Genomic DNA, 19,077 nt, shown 5'->3' with positions numbered 1-19,077 from the left:
GTCTGAAGAGTGGACTGCAAAGCATGTTTGTGTTCACAAGTGCTGCAGACAAATCTTTCATCCTTCATGTAGTGGTGTTGGGCTCATTGTGCATGTTCCAGCACTGGGCATCAGAGATCCCGAGTTTCTTTGTTGGAGTCACCTGTATCTTAATTTTACTGACTGACCAACATATGCCCAAGGCCTTTCTCTGAGCTGTGTTTACAGCTACTTTTGTCCCATCTTTCAGAGATCTACTCCACACTTACAAGGCTATTGATAGATTTTATTGATCCCAAACTTATTTCCTGTCTCCACCAGTTCCTGTTTCTAATGATCAGGCTGTGGCTGATGCAAGTGCACCCTCCCCCAGGTCAAAATTAATTGGGCTGATTTAAAATCCTAACAGGTGGCTTTAAACCATTGCCTGAAACAGGTGGGAAGTGTTGAGGTGCCTGACCTGCCAGCCAGGTCTGAGGGAGCAGGGACTCTTTCTGCCCAGCACAAGTGGGATACCTCTTAGCCGGGATAGATCAACACTCTGTCTTGTTTACGACTCTCTTTTGGAAACCTGCCTGCTGACGGTAATTGAGCTGCTTTCCTAATTCTCTGCAAAACTTTATAAAGAAATCTGTTTGTGCTGTTGGCCCACAGAGATAGCTAGTAAACAGGGGTAGGGAGAAGGGAAGGGAGTTAATTTCACAATGTTTTCTCCTGAATGGTAACAATTGAATTAACTTCTGATATGAAAATGAACAAAGCGCTATGCTTATAGCTATATGGCTCCTGATGACAATGCTATCAAAACAGTTTTCCTTTTTTCCTCCTCCTATAGATGTTTTGATGCACCTGGTGTGAGCTGCTCTGAATCCAGGCTCGTTTCAGCATGAGCTGGAATTATGTTACTGGGGGGAAAACACAAGTAAGATATTTGTGCTGATACACAAAAAAGCCTCATTTGTAGACTTGTTCCAAGTTCCATCCTTATTTCTTTCTATTGTTTGGCTTCTCTTTCTTACTTCTGAGATTTCTGCTGCTATTTCAAGATTTTCTGCAATGTGGACTCTGTCTTTGATCTTGTTTTGTTTGTTCTCAGTGTTTTTGCAATCCAAGCAGAAGTAAACGGTATTTGGAAAACAGTAAATTTGAACCTTTTGGTGATTGCTTGTTTCTGCTAGGAATTCAGAACATAACTTTTTCATTTATTTTATTTGGGATACTGCTGATTCTTCTACAATCTATGAGACAGAGCTAGTCTATGGGTTTTTTTTAAAGTTTTTTATCTTTGAAAAAAGCTGCAATATCTAGAGATTGAGTCAAGCTTCAGCTGGCAGTGTCATTCAATGATTATCATTGTTGGGCTCTTAATTCTGGGAGTCCAAAATTAGACCACTAATTAGACTTGCACCTTTCAATAATTGTTTGGGGTGATGTTGTCACAACATTGAAGACTTATTTCAGCTGTACTGTGATAAACAGAGAATTTATTACAGTACTGCAGAGAATTTACTTTTTCTAACAGTGCTGTTAGAAATTCAGTTCCTAAATACGGATGTAAAGTCTTATCAGTAGCCATCTATTTTCTAATGTGTTGGACAGAATTATCTATCTCTGAATGTGTCTGCTAGTTATTTCCTTTGGGCTAAGGAGGCTTTGGTGGCTTCTGATCCCAATATTTCCTTTTCAGTAAAGGTTGGCAGCAATCCATAATTCCCTTTGAATTAGGCCTGGGAGATGTAGTTTTGTTACTGTTCAGTGACTGTGCATGCTGTGAAACTCTCCTTGTCTGCAAGTTTGAAGTGGCCTGGTACATCAGCAAAGCTATGGCTTTACTCATATAAAGTCTTAACAACATATGATGTGTTTATATATTTTAGCTATATGTAGCTATTTGGTATATCTTGCATATGTTGTTGCAACGTACAATGTTCCATATCATGGGCATGTTCCTGTGATAATGGCCATGTTCCAGAGAAAGCTATAATGAAACTGTCCTATGTTTATAAACCATGTTCTCTACATCTTTCTGTAAAAGGAAATGCCTTTCAGTCATCTCCCCAGCCCCAATGATAAAGCTTGGAAACATTTGCATTTTTCCATTTTTTTGTTTGTTTTTGTGTGTTTAATGGTTGCTGGTTTTGTTTTTTTTTTTTTCCAGTTATGCTTATTTTATTTGTGAAAAGCTTTGGTCTTTTTTTTTTTCCCCCTGGAAATTTCAATGATAAAACCTGTTTGTAACAGTTTATCTTGCAACAGGCTGAAGGAAAAGGGTAGCAGTATTCCCTTATTCTTTTAAGGAGCCATCGGTGTGCCATGTGTGACATGAAAAGGTAAAAATGGCTCAGAGTGAAATGAGGTTTCAAATTATTTATCATTTCCCCTTTAACCACTTCATCTTTTGGCTTATGTTTGTTAAACTCTACTAAAAATCAGTGTTGAAAGGTGGTACAAGATGATATTTTCCATAGATAGACATCACTTTTAAAATTAAATTGTGACTTTTCAGTGCAGCAAACATATATAATTAATGTTAGTTTTATTTTTTCAAGGTGAGAGACAAAAAGGTGTAGGGGAAGAGTGAGGAGAATAAACTCTCACAGCCCTGAACCATGAGAACAATTGGCTTTAGGTCTTCATTCACCTTTTAGTCAAGAAAGGGTACTAATAAGGGTTATGACTGAAGGTATTAAAAATCTTTGTAGGTCACTTATAATAGAGCATTCAACAACAAAGAAAATCATATTTCTGGAAACTGCTTCTTTTGCTGTCTTGCGAGATACTGAACTGAACTATGATTTTCTTTTTTTTTGTCAGAAGAAAAATTTTCATGGTGTAAAGGTAGAACTTCACCTTCACAGGATCTAAGCTAGCTTCCCAGGCTAGCTGTCACAAAAGATTGAAGTTTGTTTGCAATTAATTTAGGAAAACAAGTTGCCTGTTCTGTGCTTAGTACTGACAATGCTAGCAGAAACTCCATGTTGTCAAAATGGATAGAAATAATGAAATCACAGAGCTGGGGCTGGCAATGGCTGCTGGGCTTTGCAGAGCCATGGTGGGTATAGTGCTCTGAAATAGGCTCAGCTGCTCCTTATATCCTTGAAAGCAGCAGCTTGTTGGCATCATCTCCAAGTTCTGTCAAGCAAAATGTGCAGCTCCTTATGCATATTGTCTATAACTATTGTACCTTTCTGTGGACAAATTGCATATAATGTCATAAATTGGTTTAAAGAAAATTGGCAAAGATCTTAATTGTCTCAGGCTGACATCTTCAGCAACTGAAACTTGACAGTCACAGGAAGAAAAGTCAGGCAAAGTGAGTGTCTTACTTAAGATGTGATCCTGGGCAGCTTGGAGGTCTCTAAATAATAATCTATGTGGGTCTTTAGGGTTTGTAAGGAAGCTGGTGGAGTGAGAGACCGGGACTTGAGATTACTTTTGCAGAGGAGGGAAAACACCATGTGAGATGGAGTAGATTTTAATTGATGATTAACTCAATTGAGATTGTAATTTGTTCCAGCTGCAGGGAACATACCTTGCTGTCTCTGGTTAATTTCAAGAGCACTCCAGGCGTTTAAGGACAACAGTGAAATCTCAGCAAGTCCTTAGCCATAGACTAGGTTTTTCTCTTTTGTCCGGTTTTCCACAGAGCTAGTGAACATGCCAACATACAATGATAACACACTGCTTCAGAGCAGTCTCAAATTAACCTCTGTTTCTTGAATGAAAATGCCATTCATATGCAGACAAAACTATTGTAAAATCAGGTCTTACTGTTTCCTAGTGTCCTGTCCCTTTTTTCTGTCCTGCAAAAAGCTTAAGGTTATAAAAATGGTGTAAACTTTCCTCCCACCTGTGTCTGGATTACTAAATTACTATGGTTTGGGACCTTTCTTAAAACTGTAATATTCCTCTGTATTGGGAAATCTGGTCAAGATCAAAGCTGCATAAAACAAGCTGTTGAGAAAAGATGCAGTAAGATAATGTCCTGCTGTCCTTCTGTCACATGTGTTCTCCAGCAGTGTATGGAAATGATTTTTGTAATAAGTTCCAGCACAGGAACTGGATTATCTGTTTGATGAGTGAATGCTTTTTAGATTGTAGCCGATAATTTGCTGACTTAGGCTGCCTTTCTGGTCGAAGTGTTTATACTGGCAAACTTCTGAATATGGAGATAAATGATATCTCATTGCTAGTTTCTATTTTGTGGTTGGAAAGACAGAGAAAGGATTATAGCGTACTCCTATGCTGGCATGCGTGTCTTGATTCAGACCTGTAACCTACAGGAGAACAGCACTGTAGTTTGCCAGAAATCATGAGATATCCAAATAGGAGCAATTCACTTGGTTCTGTCAGAGCTGGGTTCGAAACCAAATTTTTATCCATCGGGTTTTATCCAAAACAGTGACAATTCTAAACTAAGACAAGAAGCTATCCCCCTTCTCCAGAACATGCTATTAAAATACCACAATGTTTTGCTTAGGAAACTGGTGTGCTCCCCAGGATTCCTCCCTACTGCTGTGTGAAGCTGGCAGGGTTTGACTGTTTGCTGCTGCTAATCAGTGGACTTTAGTAGTGAAACTAAAAGGATTGTAGCAATTTTATTCAGCAGCTTCATGGGCTCCCTGGAATTCGTGGTGACTTGGAGGCTGTCCTGGGAGTCACAGGGAGGCTGGAGTTAGGCAGGTGGCAGCTCAGGTGGCTCTGAAACCTGCAAATCTTAGCATCCAGCTCCTGATTGCTGAGGAGACAGGTAAATAAACAGCTACAAAACAGCAGGTTTCCAGCCTGTCTCTGTGTTCTGTCAAAAGAAAGTGTTTTCATGAATGGTTAACATTTGACAAATTGCAATTTTATGAGGGAATAAAGATCAGATAGAACAAAATCTAGATATAACAAATTTTCTTTCTTGCATCTCACTTGGGAACAATCTGCTCTTTGGATAGACAGGCATGACCTAGAAGTTTGTTTCTGCCTAGAAGCAGTCTATAGCAACATAATTTTAACTTATTAGTCCTTATTAGTTTGAGTTTTATGCTCTATTGAGCTCAGACTTGCAGCTCCTCTGTCTTGGAGAGAAGACAAATCTCGTTGTGGTTTACTGGGAGATCTTAGGTGTGGTCAGTGGAGGTATGTCCTCCCCCCTGTGGTTAAACTGTGACACCCAGTGCCTGTCACACAGCTGTGTGCCTCAGTGTGGTCAGGTGCACATGCTTGTGACTTCTGTGTCTGTAGGGATAGGTGTAAGCATAAGTGCTGCTTCCTCAGGCTAAAAATGTGATTTGGTTTTTAATGCTCTTTTAATCTTTGTTCTTTAAAAGGGGGATATTTCAATGTACATGCTGTGGTTCATATGCCTCTTTAAAACATTGATAATCTATAGCCTCAAATTCTAGTTCAACACTTTGTCTGAGTAATTGTTATTTAATATAAAATTGTTAATTGTTATTTAAGATTTTTTGTCAATTTTTTTTTTCTCCCCTCTATGACCTGACAGAGTTAAGGTGGCAATTTTGCACAAGATAGATCTGGCAGTATGTGAAGTACTTTTTGGAGGAAAGGGAAGGAAGGAGAGGGAAAGGAATGGAGGGAAGAAGAAACCTGTCATTAATCAGGCTTAGGAATTTTTTGTTATATCACTTAAACTAAGAAATCCAGGCAGTGGTAGTCCTTAGAAAATGACTCCTCCTGGTTGAAGAGATGTTGGTTATGAAGTACAGTTTTGGCTTAGTTTCTGACTCTGGTGGCTCATCTAAAAACCAAATATTTTTGCTTCCCTTTCCTTTCCCTCTTTCCTATGGGTGGTTGTTACTGGTGGCTCTAAATGGAAGTGTGCAGCTTGGAGACCGAGTGGTTTCCCTGGTGCTTGGCACAGTGAAATTGGTGCTGCTAGGAGCTAGAGAGCTACAGATTATGCTGAACAATTTTCAGCAAAGCAGCCCTACCCAATTAGTGTTCTTAAGACACACACCCAGACACAGGTCAAAATATTGTTTATAGGAGCATAGAAGATGCAAGGGTAAAAAAGTTGTACTACCAAATGAAAGTTTGTGGCTATCCCATTGCAATGAAGTGTTGGTCAATTAAAAAGAAATCCATCTAGAAATTTACAGTGGGCTCAGAATATTATACTGACAGCACAGCTTCTATAAATGTATCCCTCTGACACAAAACCAACCTGAAATGCATTGAACTCCTACAAACTGGAGATTTTATTGTGCCAGTTACCCGCTATGTATATTGTGCTGAAAAAATCCAACACCTGGTGAGGAATGATTAAATCAACCTGGTTTTCTTAGAACATTCTCCAATCAGGGCCTATTCAGCACACAATGCTGTTGCTGACATTGCTAAAGTCCATAATGACATCTTTTTCTTTCTGCAACAGAGGAAGGATTTTTAAAAATTGCTTGTACTATTTGTGGGGCTTAATAAGGCCTTAAATGTTGTGAATCATAAATTTTTGCCAAGTGATTTCTTTGAAAAGACATGTAACAGTCTGGCTGTTTGTACAGGAATAGTTGGTAGTAGCAAGTTTGTAACTGGCTCAGGCTGGATATGATTGTGCTCAGGGCTGAGCATCTTAAGGGCATATTGTCTTTAAATTTGAATTGACTGTTCAACTGAACTGGTAATAAATCTTTAGCTGGCAAATTGCTTGCTCAGGGATTTCCCTCCCCCCATCCATTTTATTATGTGTTTAATTCCAACGTTTCCTGATTTATGAAAGGAAATCCTAGGAAAACAAATGAATTGGCTTGGCATTTGCAAAAGTGGTTCTTGGTGTTCAGGTGCAATTCCATTGAGGGACAAGTCTAATGAGGAGAGTCCTGAAGTAAGACAAGGAAGTCAAACAAATATTCACTGAAGCGAAGAATTAGGGGTTTTCTAGGTTATAAGAAACTGTTTAGTTGCAACCCTAGGTTGGTTATTTGGTCACTATCCAGCTTTAGCCTGCTCATTTCAAGATCCAAATTTTCTTGTGAAGTAATTTAAATAATAAGTTTCTAGAGTTGCAACTGCTGAATGTCTCAAATCATTGGTCTCTTCTGATATTAAAAGAGGAGACTTGCAAATGCTTCTCAGCCCCATTTTTGCAAATTAGTTTAGTCCAAATGTTCTTGAAAATCAACAAGGCTGCATAACTCATCTCTGAAAATAAGTAGCACAATTATAGATCTCTGGGATGGTTTTGGAAATCTTACATCAGAATATTTATTTAGAGGTACTTTGTGGGCAGAAGGACGAGTATCCCAAAAGGAAAGTGCATTAAATGAAATCTGTAGCTTTTTCTTTTATTTTATATATTAGTTTTCTCTAGCTGTTTAGGTAACTGTTTAGCTTGAGTTTATTTTTTGTAAATGTATAAGAATCCATTTCATCATTAAGATTAAACTTTCATGTTTCTGAAGTCAAGGGTCCAGTTCTAGGAAACAAGAGACCTGTGTGACCTTCTGAAGTCAAAGGTCAGGTTATAGGAAACAACAGAGTTGTGGTAGAGATAGAATGGAGTGAAATCAATAACAACTCAGCTATTGTCAAAACGTGAAGACAGTGCTCCAAACACTTTCTTTTTTTATTTTTTCAGAGGGGAGGGGGGGTCTCCTCAAGATTGATTTCCTTCCTTTGTGGGGTAAGTGATAGTTATTTCCCTGTGAAATGTGTGTGTTGTGGAATGGCTGAAAGCAGAGACTCTTTTCATAGGAAATGCCTTAAGTATGATGTACTTCCACAACCATGGGATGCTCTGAAGACCAAGGATTGCTATGAAGAGCCAATGGGATAGTTGATGTAGTAAAAGGAGAGCTTTAAACTAGGAATGACATAAATGAGATGTCAAGCCATGTACAAGTAAGGACAAGAGAAACCTTCTAATCAAAAAAAAAAACAAAAAAAAAAACAAACAAGGAAAAATTTGGCCCATTTCAAATGTTGACACACAAATAAGGGGTTAGTGAGATTACAACATGATGGAAGCAATGTTCATCCATCTACTGGCAAATCAGCACAAGTGGGCACCTCTCTCAAGTGGCTGTACACTAATGCTTGGTGCAGGGGAAACAGTGTTCTGTGTTTGTAGCACTACAATCTCAGGGGTATTAGAGACATGGGGGGATAACTCAAAAGGAGATGTGCTGCTGTGTATGGAAACAGGACCTTTAGGAAGAACAAGCCTTGACAGTGAGGTGGGGGAGCTGACCTTTATGTGAGAAGGTAGGAGGAACACTCAGAGTGGTCTTGTTATGCATGAGCCAGTTGAATGCTTAGTAGTCAGAATTAGCAGATGGACCAATCTGGATGATATAGTGGGTGTTTGATCAAGTAAAAAATGTAGTTAAGGCCTTCAGGCATCTGGGAGAAGCCTCATGTTCACAGACTGTGGGACTTGAAAACTCCCCAATCTGCTAGATAGGCAGGGCACAAGCAATCCAGGAGGATTCTTCCAGTGTGCAGCAATGACAGCTTCCTCATACAGGTGATTGAAAATCTACTGTCCAGGATCCCTTATTTACAAGCAAGGAAGAAATGGTGAAGAGTGACCAGTGACAGTGACCTTGAAATGGGAGAGTTCAGGATCCTGAGAGGAAAGATTGAAGCAAATAATAGGATCACAGTTTTGTAATTCAGGAGAGCTGACTTCCGACTGTTTAGGAACCTGCTTGAAAGAATACCATGGGTAATGGTCCTGGAGAGAAGAGGGATCTAGAAGGTCCGGATGATTTTTCAGGAATGACTGGCTCCAATCTCAAGAATGATCCATTGTGATTTTTAGGAAGCAGGCAAGGGTGTCAGAAGTATGCACAGATCAGCAAGATTCTCCTGACAGAACTCAAATACAAAATGTAAGAATATGTGTAGTCAGTTGACCTAGGAGGAATACAAAAATAATTCTGAATGCAGAAATGAGATTATGAGAGCCAAAGTGTGCATGGAGTTTAATCTGGCAAATGATGTGAGAGGGACTGAGGAGGATTCCTACAAAAAGAGAACTAGGGAAAATGGGGGTCTGGTACTGAATGTGATGCCCTGATGACAAAGAATATTGGGAAGGCCAAGGTTTTTGATGCTTTTTCTGCCTTGGTCTTTACTCAGAAGATCTGCCTTCAGGAGTCTTAGTCCCCTGAGAATACTGGGAAAGCCTGGAGCAAGGAAGATTTATGTTTGGTGGAGGAGGCTCACGTTAGGGGGCACTTCAACTGAATATACATTAGTAGATGGCACCTGATGGGAATGCACCCATGAGTACTGAGGGAGCTGGCTTGTATCATGAAGCTACATTTGTTTGCCTTTGAAAGGTCATGGAATTTGAGGTGATGTTCCTGTGAGCTCCCATCTTCAAGAAGCAGGAAGATCAGGCAAACTACAGGCCAGTCACCTTCACCTTGATCCCTGGGAAAGAGAGCAAATTCTCCTGGAGGTCACTTGTAAAAACAGTGAAGAAGAGAAGAAACAAGCCTGGGTAGGATGACTGTTAGATGAAGTCTCCAGGGAGGGAGTCTGTAGCATCTCTAGCCTTGGAGTTGCTAAGAATCCAGACAGACCTGAGCAGCCTGCTGTCTTTGACCTTTCTAAGCTGGAGAGGTATGACTAGGACATCTCCAGAGGCCCCTTCCTACCATTATAGTTTCATGATTCTGTGTTTTAAATAGTGAAATAGTTGAAGGACCTGATATGCCCATGGGCATTTTGTGCACACAGCCACAGTCAGTGAACAGGATTTTTTTAGTTTAATTTGTCCACTTCAGAATTGAATATGCTGAAATTTATTTCTATTGAATAATTTGTGCTATCCTGGATAGAAAGCTGATAAATTTGGTTTCTTTATAGATCTAGAAAAGTTTGCCAATTATTATTCCAAATGTAGTTTGGCTTCTTTCACTATTTTTAACAACTCTTGTGCTTAATATCTGAGCTCAAGAGTTGCCATCTTCTACAAAGATTGTATGAACAGTCTACAGTTTTGATTTCTTGAAATAATTCTGAAAAGTTCCTACTTTGCATTTGAGCATCTTAATATATTTATTCTTATAAATACAAAAAAAATAATTTGGTTTTTTTCAGTATGAATAAAGATAGCAGTAAATACTGACACAGAGTACTTCTCATTCTCAAAGTGCTCTAAATTTGTTGTCTAATTACTATTCACAATACTCTTGGGAGGTTCATGTATTTAATTATCCTCATTTTATAAGCTCTGGGAATATGAAACAGTGGAACATGGGACCAAACAAGTCTTTGCTTTTTTACATTTCTGCCCCAGTACCAAAAAATTGATTTCTTCCGTGACAACACATCAGAAAGTACAAGGGGAAAGAAAAGTGACCTTGAAGTGAGTCAAGGTCTGATTTAGCATCTAGGCTGCTCCCAAGCAGAGAGCTGTTTTCATTCATGAACTTTCTTGCTTTCATTGCATGACACCAAAACTGATGAAACTTGACTTGTAAATAAATAGGGCTTAACTTCATTGTCCCTTTTCTCTGGAAAGTTGTTGCAAGATATAAATTTTTTTTTGGTTTGTTTTGTATAAGCTTTGCTCATGAACATGTTGCAGTGAGTGACAAATGCATAGACTAAAATAACATTTTAAGTGATATTTTGTAAAATAATTAGAGCCAGACATTTTGGTAGCATTTCCATTGTATGCCCCTTCACAGTCAATCTTTTTTTTTTTTTTTTTTACAGAGAAAGGAAAAATCAGGATAGTTACTCACTTTATAAAGTTTTTGGTTTTTTTTAAGTTTGATTAACTGTGCTAGAATGATGGGAGGAGTAAACTGTTACTCTTCTGGAAAATTAGGCCATAAATCGAGGGGAAAGGTAGCTGAACTACTTTGCTCCCACATGGCAGTTGTGTACTTAATTATTTCATAAGCATCCTTATTTAAAAATTAGGAGGGCTCCATATAGTGATCCTTGATGATTCACTCAGCCTGCTGATGCAGGAGAGGAAGTAAGTTTTATAAGTGTTAATACAAATATATATTGAGTAGTTAAACTGACTTGTTTTTTCCCATGTAGGGAAGCAAATCTTGTAATCTTTTGTATTTCAAGAAAACACAGGTATTCAAATTTGCTTCACTGTGTTTCTCTAGATAATCTGACTTGACAATGGAGGGAGTAAGTGGCAGTTTTGTCAGATACTCTCTGCTTGTGAGAAGAAAACAAACAAAAATAGTTCTTTACTAGGAATTGTTTGTTGATTCTATAAAAAAAACCTACACTTTCTGGCTTGGAACAAGTAGCACATGATCAGTCATTTCTCCTTAGACTTGTTGGAGTTACATTGCTTCAGTGCCTTTCAAGGCTGGGAGCTACTCTTGCACAGTAGCCCACATGCCAGTGTTTACCTGTGAAAAGTACTCAGTGGTACTGTGTCAAAAATATGTATTTTCTGGGGAAAAATTAGGCTATATTGTAAAGCCTATATTATGTGAGTGATAACTCCAGAACTCTTCATGTCTCTCACTTTCTGACAAGTGCTGTTATTCTTCAGTGGTTTCTTGAATAAAGCTGACCTATCAAATGCTATTTCAAGTCTTCACGTCTGTGGATTAGCTACTGATGGACTTTCACTTGTTAGTGATAAATTTATATTTAGAGTAATGCTGTAAAGTTCAAGGCTAGAGTCCCAATTTAAAGCAGAACTGTCCTTTGTCTTTAGTCACATGAAGACTAAAAGGTGTGAATAATGTCCATGTGCTCTAACTTATTTCTGCAGTCTCCTAGATGGTTTTAGGCAATCACTGCTATTAAAACAATAGTCTATAACTAACATTTAAATTTCTGTTTTGCTTTAGACTTTTATCTGTTATTTCTGGTATAATTTAATGGATTTGGTCCACAACACTTGTGTGAATGGAAACTTCCACTGGAAAATGACACCTTTAGAGGTATCTTAATGAAAATCTTGCTGGGAAGTGTAAGGGTTTTTTGAACCCAAGTGACAATGAGGATGAGGCAGAGAAGACAATAAACCCAGTCATTTAACACATTCTTCTGTCCTTAATAGGGCACCAATTGCAACAGTTATCACTCACAACTGAGACAAGTGCTCTTGGCTGTTCAGCTGTGGGTCTGCTTTACACTTCATGTAAAGAATTAAATATTGCCAGAGCTGTTTCCTATCAGTCCCTTAACTAGTAGTTAGGATATCTCCTTGTACACTGAGCCTCTGCTCAATCAGGTAATCCAGGGATCACAGAATGGCTGGCTCACATCCTGAGCAAATGCAGCAACCATGAGCAAGCCAACTCTTCTCTTCTGAAAGGAGGAGTGGGCTGTTTTGGTTTTTGTTTTATTTCCCCTCTTCATTATTTAATTGTTCTGACACCAATCTGTTTTTCTGACACTTGATTTCATATGAATCCTAAACAGTGGGATTTTTTTAAATCTGCAGGATTGGAAACCTCTTCTGTTCTCTGGTTCTCTTTGTTACTTCGTTTTCAGGCAAGATGAGGGGGCTTGTGGAGTGTGTGTAAGAATTATGTTGTTGGAACATTACATGCCTCTAGTTTAGAGCTGAGCAAATTCATTATGCTGATGACAGCCATACCTATGTGTTAATACAGATATTGGTGTGTGGAAGATAGTCACAGCTGGGTGTACTTACACAGACTAAACGTCATCTCTCTTTTTTTAGGTGTCATTATTGGGAAAAAAAATAAGAGTAAAGGTCAGTAGAACAATAGCAATAGGATATTTATACTGGGGTTAAGTAAATAATTTTTAATTATATTTTTTGAGTGATTGATTTGATACTGTAGTTTAATATGTAGTAACCTATTGGGGAGGGAATTAAAGAGGTAAATCATACAGGGCCAAAATGGTAATTCTTCCTAAAATGATAAAAAAGCCCCACAACACCCCTTTCCCCCACAAACTGAATGCTGTACCTATCAAGGGTGCTCATAAATGTCAGAGGTAATACTGATTTTAAACCATCTGGCTTTTCACAGTAAGTTATGAGATCTTCTAGCTTTAAATACAATATTGGTTCATGCAATTGACAATATAACAGACTTTGACATCCCAAAATATCCCTTCCTACCCTGCTTCAGCCCCCTCTGTCTCTTTCCCCCCCTTCCTTCAATGTCATATCTGCAGTAAAATACCAAACCACTACATCTTGCCTTTCTCTTTGGGGTAAAATTTCTGTTTAGACTTGTGAACAGACAGAGATAGGAAAACTAATAAACTAGCTCTGATACTCTGTCTTCCAGCATCAATTTGAGCTCATGATCAACCTGAGATCTGGTATGTTGTTGAGGCTGTTTTAAGCAAATTCTGAGCATGTCTTGGTTGGACAAGGAGGGAATTAAGCTGGTCTGTGAAGCTACACAGACAGAGATGTAAGTGAAGAGCTAAAGGCAGCAATGGTCTAGGAATGTTTATGCAGGTAAAATATCCAGTAAAGATAACATTACTTATATAAATATGTGTGTGTGTGTATATATATATATATAATAATAATAATAAAAATTCTAGTTGCAAATTATCCTTTAGGACCCGACTTTGAGAGATGGTTTTGAAATAATGCTGAGTGCAAATTTGTCTCTTGTTCTTTTGCCTGGCACTGGAGACAATGAAGTCAACACTGGGGACCTTTGGAAAGGAAAAAAAAATATGGAGTTAGCAGAAGGAACTTACTGGGTTATCAAGTTTACTAATTTCAGATATTGTAAATACCTGTGTTGTAGATCTCATAAATGAAACTGTTTCAAAAGGAACTGTTTCTAGTTTTTCTCCTTATATATAGAAGTCTAATCACAAATGTTATAGCTTTCATGATCTGAAGCTTTTATGAGTTCCAGACAGAATGTGTCTGTGGGAATTTTTATCATCACTGCCTTTAAACAGTTTTTTCTCTCTATCTTTGGCACTTACTATTGAGATGATGTGGTGGGTTGGCCATGTCTGGATGTCAGCTGCCCACCAAAATTGCTCTATTGCTGTCCATCCTCAACTGGAAAAGGGAGAGAAAATATAATGAAAGGATTCTGAGTTAAGGACAGGGAAATCTCACTCACTGATTGCCACTGTGGACAGAACAGACTTCAACTGAGGAAATTAGTTCAATTTTTTACCAGCCAAATCAGAGTAGGATAATGACAAAGAAAGAAAACGAAGTCCTAAAGTACCATCCTACCCAACTTTGTGTGCTTAACTTTATTCCTGATTGCATCTAACTCCTCCCCCTCAGTTGGTACAGGAGGATATGGAATGAGGATTGAGGTCCATTCATCACATGTTGTCCCTGCTGCTTCTTTTTCCTCAGGGAGAGGACTCCTTGCACTCTTCCCCTGCTCCCCAATGGCAGAAAGTTTTTTATTAACCTCTCAAATATAAGTCCTTCCCATGGGGAGCAGTTCCTCAGCATGGGTCTCCTGTGGACGCACAGGTCCTGCCAGAAAACCTGCTCTAGCATGGGCTCCTTTCTCAATGGACCCACAGATCCTGCCAGGATTCTGTCATAGCACAGGCTTCTTACTAGATCACACCTGCTCCAGTGTGGGGTCTTCCACGGGCTTCAGGAGGCTATTTTCTCCATTTTTAACCTTCATGGGCTGCAGGGGCACAGCTACTTTGCCATGGTCTGCACCACAGGCTGCAGGAGAATCTCTCTGGAGCACCTCCTCCTTGTTCTTCTTCACTGACCTTGGTATCTGTGCAGTTGTTGCTCTCACATTCTCACTTCCCTCTTCAGCTGCATGTGTGCAGGGTTTTTCTTCCCCTTCTTAAATGTGTTATCCCAGTAGTGCTACTGCCACCACTAAAGAGCTTGGCCTTCTCACAGAAGCCACCCCCGTAGTTCCCTCGATACACAAACAAAATCCTTTTGCTAAGCTACAAAAGTAGGCCCTTCTATTTGGTTTCCACAAATGACTTTTTAATTGTTCTCCTTCAAGGCTTTTTGTTTTAAATTCATTTTTTTAAATTTTTTTTTATTGTCAAATGGAAAAGTTATGCATAATTTTCTAGATAAGGTCCCATCAGGACCACATATGAAGGCTTTTTAATTTCCTCCCTGACAACACCTCTTGTGATGTGCCCTCTGTCTCTCTCATAGCCATGTCACTCACCTTGAGAGCAAAGAAAAGAATGAATCTGCCCCAACCCCAGCAGAACACTCCATATGGTGCTGTGTGGGAAAATGCTATCTAAACTGGAGGAGATGGTTGTTAGTACAAATGCTTAGGGAATGACTGAAGGAGATAACAAGAAACTGTGTTGAAAGAAGCTATAAGGCTGGAGGGAGGTTATTAGTGGAGTTCCTCAGGGACTGGCTTTGACATTGATCTTATTTATTATTTTCACTAATTACCAAAAAGTAGGATGAAAACAAGAATGTGCTAATGAAATTTGCTAATGGCTTGAAGTTGAAGCTACTTAAGAGACCAGGATTGACCTTGAATAGTGGTGAATTGGAGATGGAAAGGAGTTGGTATTAAAATCACAAGAAATTGCATGTTTGGAGAAAAAATAAGTATTTCTGGGATTCCTCATTCAGTGAAGCAATAAAAAGTTTCAGGAAGTCTAAGCTGTGTAATATAATCAGAGAGTCACCATGTATCTTGTTTGAAGTGTAGGGAGGTCTGATCCTCCCACCACTGGAGGGAGACAAGGACCAACAAGAACCAACACTGATAAATGTCAGATGATGTGTGAATTCATGTGGAAGAGTGGAAAGCAAGTCTGACCCCTGTGAAGGATTGCATAGATCCGTCTGTCTTCAACTGCACCACCTCAAAATGGACAGTACAGCACAGTCAGTGTATGGAAAGGGAGGATGCAAGTGGTCTGTACAGAGCTGCTGTTTTATTTGGGGTGTATGTGTTGTTTTGAGGTAGTTACTTTAAGAAAAAAAAAAACAAACAAAAAAACCAAAAAACCCCAAAGCAAACTAATTGGGAAATGCAGTTTTTCTGAACCAAAACAGTCCTGAGGATGATCATGAAGCTCCTCTTAAATAGCTGTTCTTAATCTGTGCATCCTAGAAAACTACAATCAGTTTATTTTAAATATATTTCTTTAATTGTAGTGGAATTGTCCTCTATTAATTGTTCTGTATAGCTGTTTACAGCAATGAGCTGTCTTACTGTTTACAAAATTGGTACTATTGCATTTCTGCTAATAGGCCAATTTCTTTTTCTATATTTTTAACAGAAGATAAAGAAAAAGCAGACAAGCCAACAAGAGTCCATCAAAGACAAATCACAAGTATAGTCATGAATAGAGAGAGATGTTAACAATGACATCAAAATTGAAGGAGAGACAATATTTGCAAAGAAAAGAGGATAATCACTTAATCCTGTTCTCTGCTCCAAGCCAACATGGAACATTAGACTGTAACAAGACTGGGACATTGCAGCTCCAGTGATTGTTTTCTAAATGTGGGAAACCCCAGTTAAAGGAATAAGAATAGATTAGACAGGTCCTAATATAACAATGACTTGCTGTTCTTTCCCATGCTCTTAATCTGGATGTCCTGTCTCCACTACAGGAAATGTTATACAGGCAACACTGCTTTTCTAGCTAGCATGTACAGTATTTAGTCACACATGTCTGTGGTGTGTGAATTTCATAATTTATTTTAAAAGGGAAGACTGCATTAAATCAAGAGGTTTCTATGCAGTTTTTAAACCAACTTTTCCCTCTTGTTTGCCAGAACATTACTTTCTGAATGGAAATGCCCATTTTGCTTTTTTATAATATTTTTTTCCTCTTATTTTTTCCTCAGGGTTGGTGGGGTTTTTTTGTTGTTGTTTTTTGTTTGTTTGTAGTTTTTGGTTTGTTTTTTATGGTGGCTTCTTTGTACCAGTGTCCTTATTTAAACCAAATTTCTCCTCTTTGTTGTAAAGCTCCTGGGGACTTACATGAAGACTTGGCTGTTTTGGTAGAAGTCTCAGTGGTGCTATAGCAAGCACGTACACAGGATTTAGCACCTTTTGATGCAATTTAGCTCTGGTGATACTTAAGCTACTGTTTCACCTGAAGTCTGCAGTTCTTTTACTCCCTCATGAATATGTTAATGAATTATTTCACACTCGTTAAAAAATATATCTTTGCAGTCACAGAGCCAACTTGGCATCTTGGGGTGGTATTTAAATAACTTCATGGAAAATGTATCAGTCTATTTTTTTTTTTTTTAAAAAAAAAGAGTGAATAAATTCAGTGTGGCACGAATCTGGCAGCTGCATTGCAAAAAATATTCAGTGCAAGTAAATTATGCAATTTTCTTGTTGTTAAAATAGTTCAGAAAATATACTTTCAAATGTTATTTTAATTACTACCTTTATTCTACTGCTTCTAAATAAGCTTTCTACTTGGCAATGTAATACCTGAAATCTGATATTCTAAATGATTCCTTGTTTCCTAATGTATCTTTTATGATCATTCCCAAACTGTAATTCTTTTTCTGTCAATCAAATTGGTGTTTCAGCCTGTTTGTTTCCTTTACCCATAAAGACACAGGTGCATAATATTACTATAATTTTCTTCATGTGGTATTTTTTCTCAGTGTTTTTCATGTATGGACATTGCTGTAGTGATTATCTGTCCTCCACTTTATTTATGATTTGGATTATTTTTATTCTGCCTAATTTCTGGATATGTTCTCATACTAGTAAGTACTGCATTGTTTTAAAGTATTTAAAAACATATCCTCTATATAAATTAGAATATATTAGTACTAAATGTACTAAGAGTTACAAGTGTTTTTTGTATTTGTAGTTTCTGCTATTTTTGTGAACTATTAGAAACCTCATTAAAAAGCTTGACAATAAGAGCCATACAACCTACTTTCCAGATCAAAGCAGTTCAAAGAAATCTAGATATGCATATATATTTTCATTAATATGGTATTTTTACCGAAGACTGCTCTGGTTATTAGGCATTTTTTTCAATTTCCATCAGTGAGTTTGAACAAGAGTTTTGATTTTACAGTACTTGTAGCATGCTGGAGTTATTCAGGTGAAAAAATACAAGTCCATATTTTGATTTGAGGATACTTATTTCAACTCCTATGACCACAGAACTTCATTAGTGCATATTGTGTAGTATCAGAAACTGTGGAGGAAAGATCAACAGTTCTATCAATTGTTACTAAAAGATAATGGAAAAATAGTAGAGAAACTGGTCGTTTGGGGAGCCTGGTTTTGGAGAAATGCTGTGGTTTACCAAAGACTGACTTAGAAATCCTTGGCAGAACAGGACTCCCAGGTACTGGGATAATGTACTGACTCCTCTCTCTTCAATCTCCCTGCCTTAAATGCACCCTATCTCTTCCTATCAGCACCTTGATAATGAGATTTTAAATGATTTCTGTTACTGTAGCTGTTGTTGGCTATGTATTTTTTGGCTGTGTATATTTTTTAGCTCCATGGAAGTGCAGGATGGGGAAGAGAAGTATATTTCCTCCTATTCCAGATGACTCATGGCCTCAGTGGACCTGTGGGTAATGGAAGGAAAAGTACTGTAATGAAGACTGTTGAAAGAATTGAAGTCTAAACTATAATATTCAAGTACCAGGAGGAAGTACTTCTCCATCCTCAAAATAAAGTTTGCATAAAAGCAAAAAGAAGTTTGGTCTCTTTCTGTGAAAGAAATAATAGGTTTTAGGTCCTGGTCATAAAGTGGATGAGGAGTATTCAAAAACATCTGTTAGTCCTTTTCCTGTGTGCATGCTCAAGGGCGCAAATGGTTTGGTTCACTTGGGTAAAAATGTGCTCAAGGGTTTCAAAACTTCAGAAAAAAATTTATAATGTGCCTTTGCACTGTAGCAGATTGTGTTTGGGTCTCTTAATATTTTTTATTTTAGATGTTTGGAACACCAAGAGAAGAGGGTTGAGTATGGCGCCAGAGTTTGCAGTTGAGTTGTGCTAGCCCCAGTAAGTAATTTAGACAGATGGGATGTGAGACTCAGGCTGTAACTTAAATGATTTTAAGTTTGATGGGATTACAACTGAGCCCTCCAGGGACCCAGAAGTATTTTTGTTATGGTTGTAAATGTTATGTGGTAGATGTTCCTTGGTGAATTGTTGAGGGTTTAAGTTCTTCCTAAAACAGGCTGGGACAGAAATTGGCATTGTTACTTCATGATGT

The 19,077-nt window shown here is 38.2% G+C and overlaps 1 long non-coding RNA gene across 2 annotated transcripts; it reads left to right on the top strand.

The window, feature by feature from the left end:
- Positions 1-457: 457 nt before the first annotated feature.
- LOC117245450 lies at positions 458-18,368 on the top strand. Of its 2 annotated transcripts, none has more exons than XR_004500155.1 (3): positions 458-563; positions 815-901; positions 18,352-18,368. It is a non-coding gene; the product is annotated as an uncharacterized LOC117245450 (long non-coding RNA). The 2 variants fall into 2 exon arrangements; XR_004500156.1 differs by lacking the exon at positions 18,352-18,368 and adding an exon at positions 12,617-12,631.
- Positions 18,369-19,077: the final 709 nt, after the last annotated feature.

The sequence above is a fragment of the Parus major genome, chromosome 2 (assembly GCF_001522545.3).
Source record: "Parus major isolate Abel chromosome 2, Parus_major1.1, whole genome shotgun sequence".
Lineage (NCBI taxonomy): Eukaryota > Metazoa > Chordata > Aves > Passeriformes > Paridae > Parus > Parus major.
The sequence above is the reverse complement of the archived record's forward strand: the minus strand, read 5'-3'. Positions and strand labels throughout refer to the sequence as shown.